Source organism: Cervus canadensis, chromosome 15 (genome assembly GCF_019320065.1).
Source record: "Cervus canadensis isolate Bull #8, Minnesota chromosome 15, ASM1932006v1, whole genome shotgun sequence".
Lineage (NCBI taxonomy): Eukaryota > Metazoa > Chordata > Mammalia > Artiodactyla > Cervidae > Cervus > Cervus canadensis.
This window is the reverse complement of record NC_057400.1, coordinates 38,149,304-38,169,066: the sequence shown is the minus strand read 5'-3', so window position 1 is coordinate 38,169,066 and position 19,763 is coordinate 38,149,304. Positions and strand designations below refer to the sequence as shown.

Sequence of the window (19,763 nt, the reverse complement as noted above, 5' to 3'; positions counted from 1 at the left end):
CACAAATGATGGGAAAGCCGAAGTTTCAACTTGTGCTGATGTAAATTAGTCACAGGTGTGAAATCTTGAGGCTTGTGATGCAAAGGCTGCTAATATAAGAAACTTCAGGCATGTTTTATTATATAGAATTAATCTATATAACATGAATCCTGGTGCCAAACTGTGTTCTAATTAATAGCAAACCAAATCAAGAGGCTATAATTCCATTAGTGGACTGAATGCTTAATGACAGTTGAGGGGATATAGAAGTATGGAAAATGTCTCTGCTTTGTGGTTACTCATAAAAATTATTTGAAGACTCCAGAGATTGAAGTATTCATAGAAAAATTGGTAATAGCACTTGCTCTGGGATTAGCCTGATCCCCATCATCCCACTTCATCTCACCACTACCCGAAAGCATCATTAGAACCAAAAAGGGGTTCCAGAGAGGTTTGCCCTGATTCTAGGCAGTCTGGCTTTGGTCCTGACTCTGCATTTGCCACATCCTTCCTGCTTTTGCGTCTATTCTTTTATTTCTCCTTACTCCTAATATGTCATTCTTAGAGTCCATCCCATTTTAATTTTCTGCCAGTTACTATCAGTCTGGGGCTTCCCTGGTGGCATAGACAGTAAAGAATATGCCTGCAACGCGGGAGACCTGGGTTCAATTCCTGGGTTGGGAAGATCCCCTGGAGGAGGGCATGGCAACCCACTGCAGTATTCTTGCCTGGAGAATCCCCATGGACAGAGGAGCCTGGTGGGCTATAGTCCATGGGGTCTCAAAGAGTCAGGTTAAGCACACACACGCACTATCAGTCTGAGCTTGGTGATGATTTGCAGATGCTCAGTCCCTCATCTGATAGGTAATGTCTATTTGTTTTATAGCTGGGGACTGGGGCTCAGACAGTAATGTGCTCAAGATCCCTGAGCCTGGGAAGTGACAGACTTGGGTTCAGTTCCCAAACTGTGTGATCCTAGTGTTTTGGCTCTTTCCACAAAATGAATCAGGAGACAAAATATGCTCATACACTTAGCAGGCACATTACAGCATACACTCACAGTCTAAGTTATATAGAAAAAAGCATAAGAGCTTTAAGACTGATTTTTAAAATAACAGTTTTTATTGACTTGTTCTTATACTGAAACATTCACTCTTTTGTAGTATACAATTCAGTGGCTTTTAGTAAATCCACAGAGTTGTTCAGCTGTCAACACTATCTAATATTAGAACATATTAATCATCCCCTAAAGAAACCATCAGCATATAGGACTGATTCTGAAGCTAAGATCACTGAAGTAGAAGTTTAAGTTTGGGCTCCCTATTATCTTCTGAACTAAGAGAAAGTAGAAGCCAAATTCCTGGACCACTCCTTTAGTTGACACCAGTTTTCATTGACAGAATCCTCCAGAACAGTAAATTCTGAATCTTTCATTTGTTAAACTTACGTTCAATTTTGATAGACTAAGAAATCTCACATTCTTCTGCCCACTTATAAGGAGAAAGCAATAGCATTTAAAAATTTTTTTCTTTTTTAATTCAGTTTTTTAATTGAAGTATAGTTGATTTGCAGTGTTGGGCCAATCTCCACTGTATAGCAGAGTGACTCAGTTATGCACACATATATGTTCTTTTTTATATTCTTTTCCATTACGGTTTTTTCACAGGATATTGAATATAGTTTCCTGTGCTGTACACTAGGATCTTGTTCATCCATTCTAAATGTAATAGTTTGCATCTACCAACCCCAGACTCCCAGTTCACTCCTCCCCTTTGGCAACCACAAGCCTATTCTCTGTGTCTGTAAGTCTGTTTCTATTTTATATATAGGTTTATTTGTGCCATATTTTAGATTCCACATATAAGTAATATCACATGGTATTTGTCTTTCTGAGTTACATCACTTAGTATGATAATCTCTAGTTGCATCCTTGTTGGTGTAAATGGCATTATTTCATTCTTTTTTATGTACAGATTTTCTGAGCATTTATTCATGGTTTTGAGTTTTCAAAATATGTCTTCTATTTCCCTTGTTTTGATGGAGAATTATCTGCATCTCAAGACTTCTAGGTTGCCTTCATTGCAGGATTTTTTGAATATATTAAATGAATCAATACAGTCATGATTCAAAATGACTCCTGCATTAAGCAGCTTTGTGTGTAAATGTAAAGTGATACCAGACAGTCAGTGCTAATAACCAGCAAGCTTATTCCCCGGTTCTTCCTTCTCTTTTCCTTAACATTCAACTTTGGCTATTGGCTCTTTTCTTTTACATTCTTTGTGTTTATTAAGTTTATTTAAATTATATAGTAAGTTAGGTATGTATTCTTTTCTTCCCACTATGTGGTGTAAAAAGGTTGAGGTTGAAAAAAATGGGTCTGATGGGGAGAACCATTAAGAAGGTAGCATTGTCATGGTGAGAAGAACTCATCTTTTTCCCACTCTGGCCCCCAGCACCTTGACTGAAGACACCTGGGAGGAGACCAGTGAGTGAGAGCCTGGTGGTGTTGTCACTCAGTCATGTCCGACTCTTTGCGACCCCATGGACTGCAGCACACCAGGCTTCCCCGTCCTTCACTAACTCCCAGAGTTTGCTCAAACTCATGTCCATTGAGTTGGTGATGCCATCCAACCATCTCATCATCTGTCGCCCCCTTTTCCTCCTGCCCTCAATCTTTCACAGTATCGGGGTCTTTTCCAATGAGTCAACTCTTTGCATCAGGTGGCCAGAGTATTGGAGCTTCAGTCCTTCCTGTGAATATTCAGAGTTGATTTCCTTTAGGATTAACTGGTTTGATCTTGCAATCCAAGTGAGAGCCTCACCTAGGGAATTGTGTGGAGGCCTGGCTTCACGTACCACTTTGGGAATAATTTTCTCCGAAAGAAAACTAACATTATTCTTATAAGATGAATCATTTCCCTTCTTACATTCTATTGACATTTTAATTTCCAGTAATATTACAGTGTTAGCATATTTGAGTGTTATTCTCAAGCTATTGATACTTTTCTGTATATGTGTGATTTAGAAAAAGATTATGGTCTAAACTTTTCTGTATATGGTGATTTAGAAAAAGATTATGGAGTAGGGAATACTTCTTTGTTTTCATATGTAAGTCAGTAGGAAACTGGTTTCGTGTATAAGTTTAGTTTACAAATTGTCTTTTTGCATTAAAAAAACACTTTAGTTCTCTCTTAGTCTCTTTAACTTAGGTTCTGGGGGAGTTTTATTGCTTTGACTGAAAAGTCATGACAACACAAAACATGTATTCTGGTAAGCCTACCTCCTTTTTTCTATTAGCATAGTTATTTCTCAATTTTTACTGTTCATATTTCCCTTAGAGAGTTCCTATTCTGCTTTGAATTCATTATTAGGGTTCACCCATTCATCTATCAACATTTATTAAGGACCCCTTATTTATAAGACTATCCCTGATGTTTCAGAAATGAAAAAATGCTACTTATCTTCAAGGAATTCACAGACTCACTAGGCAGTGAAATTAAAAGAAAAATTGAAGTGTGCTTTTTAGGTGCTGTGATAATTAAGTTTGGGAACAACAGATGAGAGTGCATATATCTTAGACAGGGTGTGGGTATGGGGGCTTCAGGGAAGACTTCTTCAGGAAGTGATACTTGAGCTGATCCTGAAGCATAGGAATTGACAGATGGGGGGAAAAAAAAAACCTTTCAGGTAGACAAGTGCAAAGGCAGAAGGCACCACGAGCAGGATACCCTCAGGGAGCTGTAAGGTCCTATCTGAGTACCTGTGGGGCGATGACTGGAAGAGGCTGGAGAGGTCTTGGGTCAGGAATCTGCAGATGCTCAGGGGAGCCATGTTGGCGCTGTTGGTGAGTACATAGAGGAGATCCTGGTGGAAGAGCTAGAGTGCTGCTTTTGGGAGATCATCAGGGCTGGGGCAAAGGCAGCAGTGGGGTTTGTAAGCAGAACTCCTCAGTTTGGTCATCAGTGTTCATTGGTGGTTCCATTGCATGAGACAGAACATAAAGATGAGCAGGTTTGGTGTGGTGGGTGAGATGGACACGCTGACTTTAGTTTTGTTAATCCAGATTCCTTGACCAGGAAACTGGATGCATTCTCATGCTCCTTGAGGGACTGGTCTTGATAGACCCTCCCGCACCACTGTTTTTCTACTCCCTTTTGTGAGTTTTCTTACTCAATTATCCTTCAGTTGGGAAACAAATTATTGGTGAAAGTGAAAGCACAAGTTGTTTAGTTGTGTCCAACTCTTTGCAACCCCATGGGCTATACAGTCCATGGAATTCTCCAGGCCAGAATACAGGAGTGGGTAGCCTTTCCCTTCTCCAGAGGATCTTCTCAATCTAGGGATCAAACCCAGGTCTCCCTCCTTGCAGGCAGATTCTTTACCGGCTGAGCCACCAGGGAAGCCCAAGAATATTGGAGTGGGTAGCCTATCCCTTCTCCAGCGGATCTGCCTGACCCAGGGATTGAACCAGGATCTCCTGTGTTGCAGGCGGATTCTTTACCAACTGATCTATCAGGGAAACCCCAAATGAAATTAAAAGCAAACCTCTGTGAGCTTACAACTAAATTGATAAATTAAATGAAAATTGTTACTATTTTTTAATGAGTGGATTGGTTTGGCATTTCAGTGCAGGAGTAGATTAGAAAACCGACTTTAATTAAAAAGGTAGTCTTTTCTGTTAATTCTTGAGGAATCCTGTTACTGATTGTAAAAGAAATACCTAAACAGAGAATCTTTGAGGTGGGAGGGAACTTTGCAACTTACACCACCAATCTCAACTTCTGGATAGGAAAAATGGATGCCAGAGAGCACAGGTGACTTCCCAGTGGCATGCAGCTTTGGTCCAGGGGTGCGCCTAGCTCATTCATGCAGTGTTTCCTCTCATTTGCCCCTTGACCCCCTGCAATAATCCTATTGAGATGATAGAGCAGGGCTTGAAGAAGTCTAATGTTCAAGGCTGCTCGGTCAGTGGTAGACCCCCAAGTCCACTGGATTCTTGATTTTAAACTTATTTCAAATTAATCTCATTGTTCATCAGTCAACAAGTATTTGTTGACTATCTGGTATGGAAGGGATGCTATGGTACCCGGTTATTATAAAGCTGAACAATAAATAAACTATTTTTCTCTTCAAGAAGCTTGCCTGTTAGTTATTCAGATAACTTATAACAGGCCTGGCAACTACTTCTTATAAAATGCATAGCTTATCAGACATAATTATGGACATGTAGTACACATACAGAGCACCCAACAACAAGAAAACACAGCCATACAAAATCTTGTTCACTTTTAATTTTTTTAAAGTTTACTTGGGCTTTTTGTGGTCTGTTACCTTGTTTAGTCTGCACAGGGGCAAGCAGTTTCCCGCCTAGCCTTGGAAATGCCTATGTGCCTATAGGCAAATAAAAATTAAACCAAACAATTAGGAAAAGAATGTTGATTGCCTTTACTCAGTTTATCCTTGTTGAACTTTAATTAGGGAGAATGATCTGGTGGAAATTTTGTTTAGGTTGGCAACATAAATAGTTACAAGAGGGCATTGGAAGAATAGTTTTTATTTTTATTTAGAAAACTTTTATTTTTATTTATTTGGCTGTGCCGGGTCTTAGTGTGGTGCATGGGATCTTCAGCCTTCCTTGGCAGCATGCAGGATCCTTAGTTGCTGCCCGCGAGCTCTTCATTCTGTCTTGTGGGATCTAGTTCCCTGATCAGGGATCAAACCTGGCCCCTCATCATAGGGAACATAGTCTTAGCTACTGGTCCACCAGGAAAGTCCTGGAAGAATGATTTTTAAAAGCATTAGTTCTCTGTTCATTTATTTTTGTCCTACTGTTTTGTAATAGCCCCCATCAGTGTTTCTGGAAATTTCTGTCAATACAGTTCTGAAGAACTTAACCATGGAGTAATTGTCTTGTGAATAAATGTACTGGGAAAACTTACTGCCATTCTAAAATGAAGACTACTTTTATGAAATAGTAATTTTTCTAGAATTCTTTATGTGTTTCTTGTGTTAACCTGTTCCCGCCAGATGAGAGTTTGGTACATTTTGTGCTGCTTTGAATTTAAGCGTGGCTTCCTTGGTGGCTCGGACGGTAAAGAATCTGCCTGCAATGTCGGAGACCTGGGTTCAATCCCTGGGTTGGGAAGATCCCCTGGAGAAGGGCATCGCCGCCCACTCCAGTATTCTTGCCTGGAGAATCCCCATGGACAGAGGAGCCTGGCAGGTCTCAAAGAGTCGGACACGACTGAGCGGCTAAGCACAGCACAGAAACTTAGCATTTAGTGATTGAGATGTTTTCTTTATCAAGTTAATGAGTTTGAAATTGTTAATACTTCTTGTTTCTCTGTAGTTTTAAGTTTTGTTCATTCCACAGATATTTATATAAGGCTAGAGGGATGCTGATCCAGGCATTGGAGATACAGCAGGACATTGGATATACAGAGTGCCTACTTTCAAGAAGCTCACTGTTGAAGCTTTGCTAATGCCTGTCTAGTAACATGTATATAGACCCAGGAATCCCAGAGTGAGGCTTTGGAGAAACAGACATCCCATTAGAAAACTAGAAAATCTGGTTCCGGCCCACATGGGTGGTAATCCTGCAAACTGTTGTAAAAAGTGCTTTGAGATCATCCACTGATGAAAGCCTACATGGTGTTACATGTGAGGGTAGTCATCAAGGATTACCACATCCCTGCCAGACAGCAGATAAAACATGCATGCCTCCTGGAAATGGGGAGCATGGAAGTTCTGCAAGGATGGGATTTATGTACGTGAAAGTGGGACCCAACAGAGAGAGAGAGGTGATCTGACTACTGGTGAAATTGATTCTGTTTAGAGAGTAGTGCATTGAGGCAATGGAAGAAATGACAAGTTCCTTCTTTCTTACCTTTGCCTGTTGTTAATCCCTCTCTACTCAAGAGGCTCTGATTCTTTCCTCAGAACCTCTGAGAGACTTAAATATAGCTGGGATAGAGCTACCTTGGACTGGGCTCATTGGATATCTCAAAACTCAGATCTCATCCAGAAATTGACATGACCATGAAATAACTGCAGACCTATTAATTGGGTGAAGACTGAATAAGATTTGAAGAAACTAATACCTATGGTATGAAAAGGAGATAGAAAAATAAGGGGGTAAATGTGATGGATCCATTGAATTTCTTTATGTAGCTGCTAGCTGCTCTACAAGGCCTGCAGAAAGGCTTATTATGTAGCTGGTAACATCAGCTGACCAGAAATGCCATGTTTTCTTCCCAAAATGGTTAACAAGTCACCTTTTGGTCTTGCATGGGGAAAGAAAGAAAGAAGAGGAGAGAGCAGGAAGAGAGAGCGAGCTAGTGAGTTACACGGGCTACATGTGAGTGAGGGGGTGTGTGCGTTTCTGTGTCTTTCTTTCTGTCTCTGTCGAATCTTCCTTTCCCTGAAGTCACACCTCCTATCTGCTGAGGAGTTGACGAAGGTGTTTTCTATTTTAGTCTGTAGCCTTCCCATCTGGTGTCTGGATTTCTTTTAGGCTGCCACTGGTGGGGGAATGAGTACGGGGTATTAGTTGTCCATGTTTTCTCCTTTCAGGTTTTTTTTCATAGTATTTATTTTAAAATTACTAGTTTTATGAGTCATAGTGGTCAAATTTTGGCAATTTCACATGATTCAACCTATTAATTCAACCCTTGTGATTCTCAATCTTCCTCAATATTTCCTCTTCTTACACCTGCTCCTTAAATATTAAGTTTTTAATAATAGCTGTCATCTGTTACCACCTACTGGATGCCCTGTACTTCACATGTGGCAGCTCTGCAAGGGAGGCCTGATGTTCATTTTGTCCCCCTGCAAGGGAGAGACTGTGGCTCAGACAGTTGGCCCAAGACTTCTGGCGCAGTAATTGGCAGGGTAGGACTCAACCCGGAACTCGTTGGTTCACGTCTGGAAGCCTCTCGTTGCTACTGTATTCCAGTGCTTTTGTTTCCTTGAGTTTTATCATGATCCTTGTGCTTTATCATCATCCTTGTGCTTTATATTTCTGGCACAAATAAATGAGCCTTTGATTGGACAGAAAAATGGACTTTTGATGGGCCATCAAACCACTTTGGATGATGGTATTTGAGGTTATAAGTTACTAGCAGGTTATCTTCAGAAATGTAGTCTGGTACTTAACTGTACTGCCTCCTGTGATGGTTCACAGTAGACTCCTCTCTTCTAAGCCAAATTATAATTAAAATTCTGGAAGAGAAGGTGCTCTGATATTTGGACCTTAAATCCATCCCAGGGAAATCTCACCTTCTTCCAGTCCCCACTTTGGCTGGTCTTCTACCTAGGCTTTGCTGTAGTTCAGTCGCTAAGTCTTGTCCGACTCTGTGAGAGACGGACCTTAATCTTTTTCAATCTTTTCCTTAAAACATCCTGGAGACTTGGTTCATTCTCATGCCTGCCTCCTCCCCCCAAGTCTTTTTCCAGTGAGTTGGAGTGCTATTCTGAATCTAAATGTACACCTGAAGAGAATAGTGCTTTCAGGGTAGAATTCCTTCCCAGGATATCTTGAGAAATTTGTATTTTTCCAAATTACCAGAAGAAAAATCAGTTAAAAAAGGTACATGGGAAAAGTGTTGCAATTCTCCTTTGACAATTAAAACAATCAACATAGAGACATTAGTACATCAAAGGAATCCACTGACGTCAAGTTGAAAGCTAACCTGTGGAAGTAAAGGATAAGATTGACATTTTCCAGAGCCAGGTCATGATAGGAGTGCCGAGGAGAGAATTGGTCATGATTGCTTGTAGCTGTTGCTGTTATAAACGTGTGCTTGTGGGCCTGTCTGCTGCTACTGGTGAGTCACACTTACAAATAAAATAAATACAAATTTATATGCATTGTGTGTGGTATACGAATCCTGTGAGTGGTATTCCAAGAAATACGTTTCCAAAGCAAAATAGGCCTTTAAGATGGCAGTTTCAACATGTGATTCCCTGTAGTGCTGTTAACCTTCTTCATAGATCCAAATGCAGGTTATTTCAGGGATCAACAAACCTTTCCTCTCAAGGGCCAGATAGTAAATATTTTAGGCTTTGCAAGCCATATGGACTCTGTCACAACTATCAACTCTGCTGTTTCATGTGCAAGCAGACGCAGACTATACGTAAAATGAACAAGTGGGGCTGTGTTCCAATAAAACTTTTGTTTACCAAAGCAGACTGTGGGCTGGATTTGGCTTGCTATTGGAATGCTCCCCAATAATGCTCACTGACATTTGCCAGCATTTGAACATTTGTTATAGGCTATATAGTTCTTTGTAAATACTATGAAGTTTGTTTCTTATTTCTTTAATTTTTCTTTTAGGTATCTATAATAATGGGAAAAGGGTGTTTGGAAGTTTTGTTGTTGTTGTTGTTAATAGCTCATAATCTGGGGAACTTTCTGAAAATTCCTTCCCAAATCCTAAAGCTTAATGGCTATAGAGAATTTGGAAGTCCCTGGAGAAGGAGATTTGCTAGACCCTCGGGCTTCCCTGGTGGCTCAGAGGTTAAAGCATCTGCCTGCAGTGTGGGAGACCTGGGTTCGATCCCTGGATTAGGAAGATCCCCTGGAGAAGGAAATGGCAACTCACTCCAGTATTCTTGTCTGGAAAATCCCATGGACAGAGGAGCCTGGTGGGCTATACTCCACAGGATAGCAAAGAGTCAGACACGACTGAGCGGCTTCACTTCACTGTGCTCCTCTCTGCTTCCTGATCCAGTCAGCCTTTATCTTTCCTCAGCTCATGTGATTGTCCTGGTTCCATGGGCTGTGTGGGGTCCCAGGTGCATCAGTCATGTAGGGAATTTGACCTGCTTTTTTGCCCACTGGAGATTGGGAATCTTGGGAACTGGTTGACATCTCTTGTTGCTTTCCTTCAGAATTACTTGTAAATAATGCCTTGCCCACATATTCAAGTATCTGGAGTAGCTTATTCTTCAAGGATCCTTGACATTATATGCTTGGCTATAGCGATGTTATTTTAGAGCCAGAACAAGAGGACTCTTGTAGTATCATGTGGATGATTTGTGTATTGTTTGGGATTGGTATACTTCATGCTTTTCTACCATGCTCCTTTAGAACTTCTGTTATTTTAAGAAGTAGTAAACAGGGAAGGGAACTAAAACTATCTACTATAAGAATTCATTTCAATTCTTAGGAATAGTCAGGATACAGTTTTAACTTACTGGTAATTAACACAGATTTTGGACTCAGTGAAACTTGATTTGTTTTGCGACATATTTCAAAAGTGTGATCTTGGGACAACTTACTTCACTTTTCTAACATTGTTTTCTTATCTTTCAAATGGAAATATTAATACCTTCCTCTCCATTTTTGTGTTGTTAGGATTAAATCAGATAATGAAAGTGTGTAGTTAGCACAGCTCTAGAACTTAATGATAGCTGGCATTTTTGCTAACTTTTTTAAAGCTTTTTTTGAGGGCTCTGCTTGGTCTTCATTTCAGCATGCAGGCTTTTCTCTAGTTGAGGCATGTGGGGGCTTTTCTGTAGTTGCAGCACTGGGGCATCTCTTATTGCAGATCACGAGCTCTCGAGCATGTAGGCTCAGTAATGAAGATGCGAGGGCTCTCTAGTTGCAGCGTGTGGGCTTATTGCACACCACATATGGGAACTTAGTTCCCTGACCAAAGATTAGCGCCCTGCATTACCACTGCGATCACCAGAGAAGTGCCATCAGTTCTTAAAGATGGGAGATATTAACCTTGTTTCATGGCAAAGGAAACTGCAACAAATAGGGGTTAAGTGATTTATGTAAGATCACATTTAGTAGGTTGGAAAACTGGGTTTGATTCTTTCCTAAGTCTGTGTTCTTGCTGTCATGTGCTGCTTCATTTCAGTTTTAACAGTAATTCTGTAGCAAGATACACCATGGTTTATTTGGGTTGTGAGGCTGGGTGGATAGACAGGGAAAGTATGGAATGATGTCTTTTGTCTTTTTTTTTTTAATTGAAATACAACTGACATATTTGTTTCAGGTGTACATTATAATGATTCAATATTTGTGTATATTGCAAAATGATCACCACAATAACACAATAACACGATAACATCTATCACTACATAGGGGATGATGTCTTGAAAGGGCAAGGATCTGTAGTATTTGAAAGTCACAGCTTCTAGAAGCCAAGAATATAGTTATAATTAAAAAGTTGAGAAAACTTGCCCTGATTTTTTTCTCCTGTTGCTTAGCTGCTGTATTGACTGCCAAGAACATGTCTGATTTTAAGTACCTTTTATGCTTGCTTGTTACTCAGTCCCATCATATTACAACAACTTTTAAGAAACTATGCATGTTCTCGTAAATTGGATTAAAGAAAAATGTACTACTATGTTAAGCCTGCAGTTGGAGTTAGAACGTTTTTTTGGATTTCTCCTTTTCCCCTTCCTCACTCTCACCCTCCATCACTTCACAGGAATGTGCCTCTAACCTTTATGGGTCAGATTTTCACACGGCATGATTAGTTGCCAATAATTAAACGTCCATAGCTAAGCAAGTAAATTGGCCAAGGTTTTGGAAAAAACTCAGTTCAAGTGAAAGTTTTGTGACAGGTTGCAGCACTTTGCTATATGCACATGGTGTCTGACTTAACGATGGTTCGACTTCACGATTTTGCAGTGTTAAGATGGTGCGAAAGTAATACGCATTCAGTGGAAAGTGTACTTTGAATTGTGAATTTTGATCTTTTCCTGGCCTAACAAACGACGTGAGACATGCAGTGCTGTCTCATGAGGCTGGGCAGCGGTAGCTCCCAGTCAGCCACATGATCACCAGGGTAAACAGCCAACACGGGCTTTCTGTTTGTCACTTTCCGTACGGTATTCAATAAAGTCCATGAGATATTCAGCATTTCATTCTAAAATAGCTTTGTGGTAAGTGAATTTGCCTGACTGTAAGCTGATGTAAGTGTTCTGAGCAGGTTTGAGATAGGCTGGGCTCCTCTACGATGTCTGGTGGGTGCATGCATTTTCAGCTTAGGACATTTCAACGATGGGTTTATCAGGATGTAATCAGGTAAATCAAAAGAGATCTGTATAGGTATTTATTTTATAGCACTGATTTTAATTGGTGCACTCCCCTTGTTTGTTTGTTTTTATTTTTTAAAATGTTCTTGGGAAAAAAAAAATGCTCTTGGGGTTTTGAACAAGACCTGTCAAGATCTGTCACGGTTGCTATTGGCATGGAATGTATTGGTGCAGAGATGGGTCCTGAGGAGAACATTTGAAAAGTCAAGTATTTGGAATTTGTTTTCCACCTTTGCTCTCATTTTACTGACTTGTTCTTCTTTATAGTACACCACAGTTTTGACTTCAACCTATGGGTTATTTGAGAGCCTAATAATTTTAAAGCAAATATTAAACTATGCTCAATTTGAAGACTTGATTTTTATCTAGTAACTCTTGAGCACCAACTGTATCCTAGGTACCATGAGGAAAGGAAAGCGCAAATGAATAATATGTCATCCTTGCCTAGTTTTATTTATTTATTTATTTTTTGAGACCAACGTTGTTCAAGACAGAGGATTAAGTGCCAGGTCATATAGAAGTGAGTCTTGTAGAACATATATACAGAGAAATTAGAATGGAAGGAGCTGGAAAATGTGTAAATCATTAGGGAAGGCTGAAGTAAGGCAGGAGAACCTGAATAGGGTCTTGAAGGAATTCCCTTCAGGAAAGGTGATAGGGCTGGGAAGTTGGCAGGGAAATTAGAAGTACATCTGTAATTTTAAAAAAGCACTGTTTTAAAAAGAATCAGAAAAATATGGACCAGTATTTTTTACATTTTCTTGCTTATCTAAAGCTCCTCCCCAAATAGTACCTGTAACTTGAAGACATGGCCGGCCCTAGGAAGGGCAGAGACAAACTGGCCCATTTGAACTGGCCACCTTCTAAAATGCAGTTAATCTTCAGCAGACGTGAATGTAACTTCTTTGGTGTGAAGCTGCCAAATTTCCTTGGCCCAGGATCTTGGAAAATACCAAGGTTTCAACAGTTTGTTCTGAAACTCAAGGTTTGTGGATACTGCTTAACTGGAGTTTGTTTTTAAAGATGTCCACTCTAGAAATGGATTTTTACTCTTTAACTTCACTAAATGATTGCTGAAAATGTCAAGTTTCTGGTTGACCTTTCTACAGGGGGATATTTTTGTGTGTCTTATTTTTAGTATCTTATTTTTTTGTCCGTCTTATTTTTATATTCTCAATTTCTCTTTTCAATTGGATTGTGAATTTAAACTGAATGAGGCAAGTTTTCAAAGTTATTTGTAAAACATTTCTCAATTCCAAGGTTGATGTGATTTTACTTCTGAATAATTATTGGGGAATGCTGTATTTTGGATTTGTTTTCTGCTTAAATTTATTTACCTGAAAGTGTTCTTGGCAAAGTGGTCCTTGAGATTAAAAAAAAAAACAACAACAAAGTGCTGTTTTCTGAAAGGGGTAAGTTTTTCACTGTTTTTTGAATGGGAAACTTTGCTTCTAATAAAAATTTCCTCTTCCTTTGGCAAATGTTGATGTTTTTGAAGTCTTCCTAAAGGAAAAGGGAGCTTGGGTGGCTTTTTGGTTGTTTTTTTTGATAGTTATCTGCAGCCCCTTTCCCTTCCTCTGTGTGCTTCTAACCCCACCTTTGTTTTACGAGTCTTTGAACTAGATCTCTCTACCGCTGAAAATGGAGGTTGAAAATGGACCCAAATCAGGTTATTCTGGGTGGAAGCAGGAGAAGCTGATTACTCTGGTACACGGAGCATCTCTCATAGCAGCCAGGGGTGTGGAGAGAGACTTTCATTCTGTACTTTTAGACAGCTTGAACCTTGTTTTTCCCAAGTACATAAAATAATTAATATATGCAAGACCATTGTTTTTGTTGGTTTGTTTTTGTAATGGCTAGAGTACGTGGTATATGGACTTTAAAGGAGCTTGATTTTGAAGTTTACCAACTCAGATCCTACTGGCTTTTGTGTTATTTAGAAAAATATTTAAGATTCATGTGGACTCATGATCTCAGCCTACCACGGGTCTGTTTTCAGACCCTTTTCCGTCCTTGCTGCAGTGGTGAATCAGCTGTGGCTGGGGGTCCCATTTGAAAGGCTGGTCAAGTGTGCACTTACTTGAGCCTGCACATTGACAACTGCAGACTTTTCTTCTGAATAGCTTAATTTTTCTTCCCCTCTGCAGCACTGGGCCGCTTGTGAGCATCACACTGCCAGCGCAAGAGCTACTGGAGAGTTCTCTTTATTTCTGGAGACTCCGGGAGTGCCTCTCCCACCGCTGGGAGCGAGTGAACGGAGCCTTGGGGAGGAGCCCACTGCTGGAAGGACCGTGGGAGGAGATGCCTGGGAGCCAGCTCTAAGGTAGCCAAGCTTTTCCAGGAGCTCTCAGCGGCCTCACAGGGCCGGCTGTAGAGATGTTCTAACAACTCTCCTCTTTTATTACACAGGAAATTCTTAGCCACAGTTATCATTTGTTAGTTTGTACGAACCCAACCTAAGAAAGTTAGGACCAAACCGGTGGCTCTTTATCCTTGCATTTACTTTGAAGGTAGGCTTTTTTTTTTTTTGGTGGGGCTGCTTGGTTATCTTTCAGCTCTGCCAAATTGTTCAGATACTACCATTTCCCTGCATATAAAATGCTTCTGCCATTCTTTTCACCTTACAGGACCACTACTTTTTCTCCCCCCTTCCTTCTAAGTAGACGATGTCTTTGAGCAGTTTTAGATTCATAGGAAAATTGAGTTCTCATAGACATTCCTGTCCCCACACACCCTGACCTCTCCCAGAGTCTCAGTCTCCCCAGGAGAGTGGTCCATTCATTACAATAGGGAATCCTGCGTGGACACATTATAATTACCCAAAACCCATAGTTTCCATTACTATTTGCTCTTGTTGTACATTCTATGGATTTAGACAAATGTGTAATAATATAGATTCCCCTATTATAGACATTTTTCCTTTTAAGTAGAATTTTCCTACAGAAACGTTTTACTGCCCTAAAAATCCTCTGTGCTCTGCCTATTAATCCCTCCACCCACCCACTCCCTGGCCACTACTGACTTTTTAAATTGTCTCCATACTTTTCTTTGTCCCAGAGCTATATTTTCATAATTTGCTTTCTTGGAGTACTTTGAAATCCATGTAAAGAAGTCTCACTCTCAAGATGAGGTGCTGTTAAGGCTGTGTTAAGCTATGGTGGTAACACAAAAAACAACTTACATAGGGTCTGTAAGATGTTCCTGTGAGGAGGGACCTGAAGTGCTCAATGTTGGTGGGTGTGCCTCTGAATTAAAAGTTGTGTTTGCCTGGATATGGTGTGCATCTTGTACACAGAGACAGAAGCGTGAGGTTTCTGCAGCCTCCTTAGGTTCGGAATTTTGGGGCACGATCTCTAGTAGCTGTCAAGTTTTCTTTTTTGAGGAATGTTCTAATTTATTATTTTCAGAAACTTTATTTTTTTATGTAAAAGTGTATTTTTATTTAATTTCAAAGAGTATAAAAAATATAAAGATACAATTTCCTCCCTCCTTTTTTCTTTTACCTATAGCTAATAATCTGGAACACACAATTTTTCACATACAAACTTTTCATAGGCACACAGATTGTGTATATTAGTTAAAAATTGATGGAGGTGGCTACACATTTGGTTTTACAGCTTGATTTTTCCTTCTACTTGATATGCTGTAGACATTTTTCCTTTTAAGCAGGATTTTCCCTTTTAAGAAGAATCTCAATATAAGTGATGACTTCTTAGTGTTCTGTGTATGGCTGTAATATGACAACAACCAGTTGTCAAGTGAGGGGTTAGCCTATAAATTTAAAGGGGGATGTGGGTGGTGGTGGGGGTACTTTCACATTAGGGCAAAAACAAAAGCCTTGACTGTTGACATTGGACATTTAGTCATTGAGGATGTGAGTTTTTATCTTCCAAGCAGATGATGCACAGCTTTGGGTTGTTGCCGAGGTGTCAGTTATGTCAAGTTTTCATCTTCTGGATGCCTGGAAGGAACTTTGGCACTAGGCTGTGTTAATATATTAGCATAGTTGTTAGTTCTGGCTACCGTCCTTGGAGCATTTTGAGATGTTTTCATGCCCATTTAAGGTGGCATGTGGTTGAATGGGTTTTAAGAGGAGGTAATGAAGAATAGGGATGGAATTAAGAGACTGATTTTATTTTGCATATATTTATTTGAGGGAGGAGGAGGAGGAGATGATGGTGTTAGTTAATTGCTAGCCCTGTGATTCTTAATTATGAGATAGGGTTAAAATTGTTCAGCTCAATAGCTTCCTAGTGTAGTTGACAGCGAGAACCACCAGAAAAGTTTTTAGATATCAGGGGCGAGGAATGAATATTTGTATTGTTATTATTTTATAAAATACTTATTTTTAGGAATATAATAATCAATGTTTATAAGATTTAAAAGGTACCAAAGAGTGAAAAATAAGTCTCTCACTTCCCTCTGTCTCTCAATTATTCTTCCTAGAGACAAAGCATTGTTACCAATTTCTTACGTATTCTTTCAGAGGTTTCAAGTATATATATCAACATATAATCTAAAGATTATTGCAGTTTTCTTTTTTTTTTTTTTTAACCCAAGTGGTAACAACATACACCGTTTTGTTCTTTTTTCATTGAAATACTGTTTCTTGGAAGTTCTTAATATTAAAGCTGCATTCTTTCCTCATGGAAGCCTAACATTCCATTTAGAGGTGGGCTGTAATTTACTTAACCAGTACCTTATTGATGACTATATAGATCATTTCCAATTTTATTATCATAAACAAGGCTGTAGGGAATAATCTTGTACACATACCATGTTAAACATATTTGTGAACGTATCTGTAGGATCCATTTCTAATAGTGGAATTGCTGGGTCGAAGAATTATGCACATTTTAATTTGGGTTGAAATTTATTGCCAAATTGTTCTGTTCATAGAGCTTGCAAAGTTTTAGATTCCACCAGCAATGGATGAGAACCTGCTTCCTCATACCCTTGCCAATCACAGTATAATTGTAAAACTGATAGGTTTTCTTCTTCACCAAATCAATAGGTGAAAAAATGACAGTTTAATGGAGCTTTAATTTGCATTTTTCTTATTTTGATTGACACTGAGCATATTTTCATAAGTTTTAAGACCCTTTGTATTTCCTGTTCTGTTCCCTCTGTGTTAATTCCTTTATCTATTTTCTATTGAGTTATTGATCTTTTTATTATCAATTCACAGGAGCTCCTATTTTATTATCAGTTCACAGGAGTTCCTATACATTAACAAATTAGCACCCCATCCTTGTGATATTTATATTTGGTCATTTGTATAAAATATTTTGCTGGGTTTTTGTTGTTGTTGTTTTATTTGCTGTGTCTGACTCTTTGTGACCCCATGGACTTAGCCTGCCAGGCTCCTCTGTCCATGGGATTTCCCAGACTAGAATATTGGAGTGGGGCTTCCCAGGTGTTGCAGTGGTAAAGAATCCAGCTGCCAATGCAGGAGACACAAGAATACTGGAGTAGGTTGTCATTTCTTTCTCCAGGGGTTCTTTCCGAACCAAGGATTGAACCTGTGTCTCCTGCTTGGCAGGTGGATTCTTTACCACAGAGCCACCAGATTTTGTATACTTAAATTAATCTATTTATTCAGCAGGTATTTATTGAATCCCTCTTATGCATTAAGCACTTGTTCCAGGCATTAGGTTATACACTAGCAAAGACATCCCAATTCTTGCTACACGGAGCTTACATTATAGTGGAAGAGATAGTCAATAAAAGATGTTTAAAAAATATTTATAGAGGGGATTCACTAGTGGTCCAGTGGTTAGGACTGGACACTGCCAGGGCTGGCTTTGATCCCTGGTCAGGGAACTAAGACCCCACAAGTCATGTGGCACAGCCCACCCCCCCCCCCCCCCCCCCGCCCCAATATTTATAGAGGTAAATATATAATCAACCTTTTTTTGGCTTCAGGATTTTGTATCACAATCAAAAGACTGTCTCCATTCTTAGAGCTGAAAACTTATTTCATGGTTCCTTGCAGTGTCATGTTGTTCTTTTTTTCTAGACAAATCTTTGATCCACCTGGAATGTTAGGTATGAACCTAACTCAGTTTTTCTCTAGGTGCTCTATTAATTAGGATAAGGCTGAGTTGCTGTAACCAAGGAACTGAACTACGCTGTGGGTCAAAGAACAGAGAAGTTGATTTTTGTCTTCGCTTAACAGTTCCAGTGTGAGCAGAGCAAGTCTGCAGAACCACCCATATCCACTGGTCCCTGGGAGGCAGCTTCTGTCTGTCTTGTGGCTCCAGTGCTTGTCTCTGTAGTTATCTGTATGGTCATAGCTGGGTCGCTACCATAGCTGGGTTCCTTCCATGTGAAGGACGAAGGAGAAAGTCCAGGGCAAGTGATCACATGGCACTTCTAATTCCATTGGTGAGAACTTAGTCCTGTGATCACATCTAGTTGTGAGGTAGGGTGGGGAATGCAATCTGTGCTGGTCAGCATGTGCCCAAGAAGTGAAGAAGGAATTTTAGTGGAAAATAAGCAGTCTTTGTCACATTGACTGGTCATTGCAATTTTACCAAATCATCCCAAATTTTCTCTTTTGATTTCTTTTGTATTATAAATTCCCATATACATTGTCGTTTATTTTTGGGATATCTGTTTAGTTTCATTGATCTCTCTGCCTATGCAGGTAGCAGGATCACAATGTTTTTCTTAAACTCTTGGAGCTTAATATGTTTTTTCTCTTTTGTAGGGGCAGTTCCATTTTACTGAATTTTCATATTTATTTTAAATTTCCTTTTATAGAATTTTTATATTTATCTGTGTGTGTGTGGCTTTGAAAAAATAAGAACTTTAATCATATCTAGTCACCACTCCCTCCACCCTAAGAAGAAAACCTGTTAACACGATTATTGGGATTGTGCTAAATAAGTTTTCTGAGAGAAGGTCCATAGCTTTATGGTGTTAATTTTTCTTATTTGGTGATTAATGTTGCACAGTGTTTGGGAAACACTGATTTGGATTCTATAATCATTCTATATCCTTGACCCATGAAATGTATGTAAAATTGAAGTAGGAGAGAGGAAGGACCAACTTATCATAAGATGTTGTTACTTTTATTTTAATACTTGATTTCTAAGTATGACTTGGTAAGTGAAGCCTATTTCTCTATTAGAAATTAATAAACTTGAAACATGAAAAAACAATATTCCCACTGAAGATAGAAAGTAGTTGACATTTCAGAAGATTATTGTATAAACTTGTTTATAGCACAAACCCGGGCAAATTTTTGCATATATATATTTGATACTCGGTGTTGTTACTGCCTCTGAGAGTGGGTGTGTGTTAGTCTGCACCTTTGTTTAAATAATACACATTCCTCTTTTGTTTTCTCCTTTTTACCTTTTTATTATATGAAGTAAAACGCAGATGCAGATATCACACAAAGTATGCATAGCTTAGTTAATTTTTGTAAGGTGAATATGTTCTGTGACCACAGTGCAGATCAAGAGACAGAATATTAGCAGCCCCCTAGAGCTCCTTGGTGGGTCCCCTACTTGTCAATTTCTCTCTCTCCAGAGGTAACCAGCTTCCTGACTTCTATAATAATTGCTTCATTGCCTCCTGTGTGGTTTCGTCACCTGCCTGTGAGTATCTAGCGACTGTAATTTAGTCTTGCATTTCTTTTTATGTTTTTGAAGTTTCCTAAACCTTAGGTTACCCCTCCAACCCTTTGCTTTCCTTACAGCTTATATGTTGAGAACCCAGCC

At 39.4% G+C, this 19,763-nt stretch overlaps 1 protein-coding gene across 2 annotated transcripts in view; it reads left to right on the top strand.

The window, feature by feature from the left end:
* Nucleotides 1–19,763, top strand: part of ACVR1 (activin A receptor type 1) — a 127,286-nt gene that overhangs the window by 41,476 nt on the left and 66,047 nt on the right. The window contains exon 1 of one of the 2 annotated variants that reach the window (XM_043488352.1): nucleotides 14,181–14,356. The exons of the other annotated variant lie outside the window; for it this stretch is intronic. The gene's annotated coding sequence lies outside the window, so the exon portion shown is untranslated. Of the gene's footprint in view, nucleotides 1–14,180; nucleotides 14,357–19,763 lie in introns of those variants that run through there. 2 annotated transcript variants of the gene reach the window in all.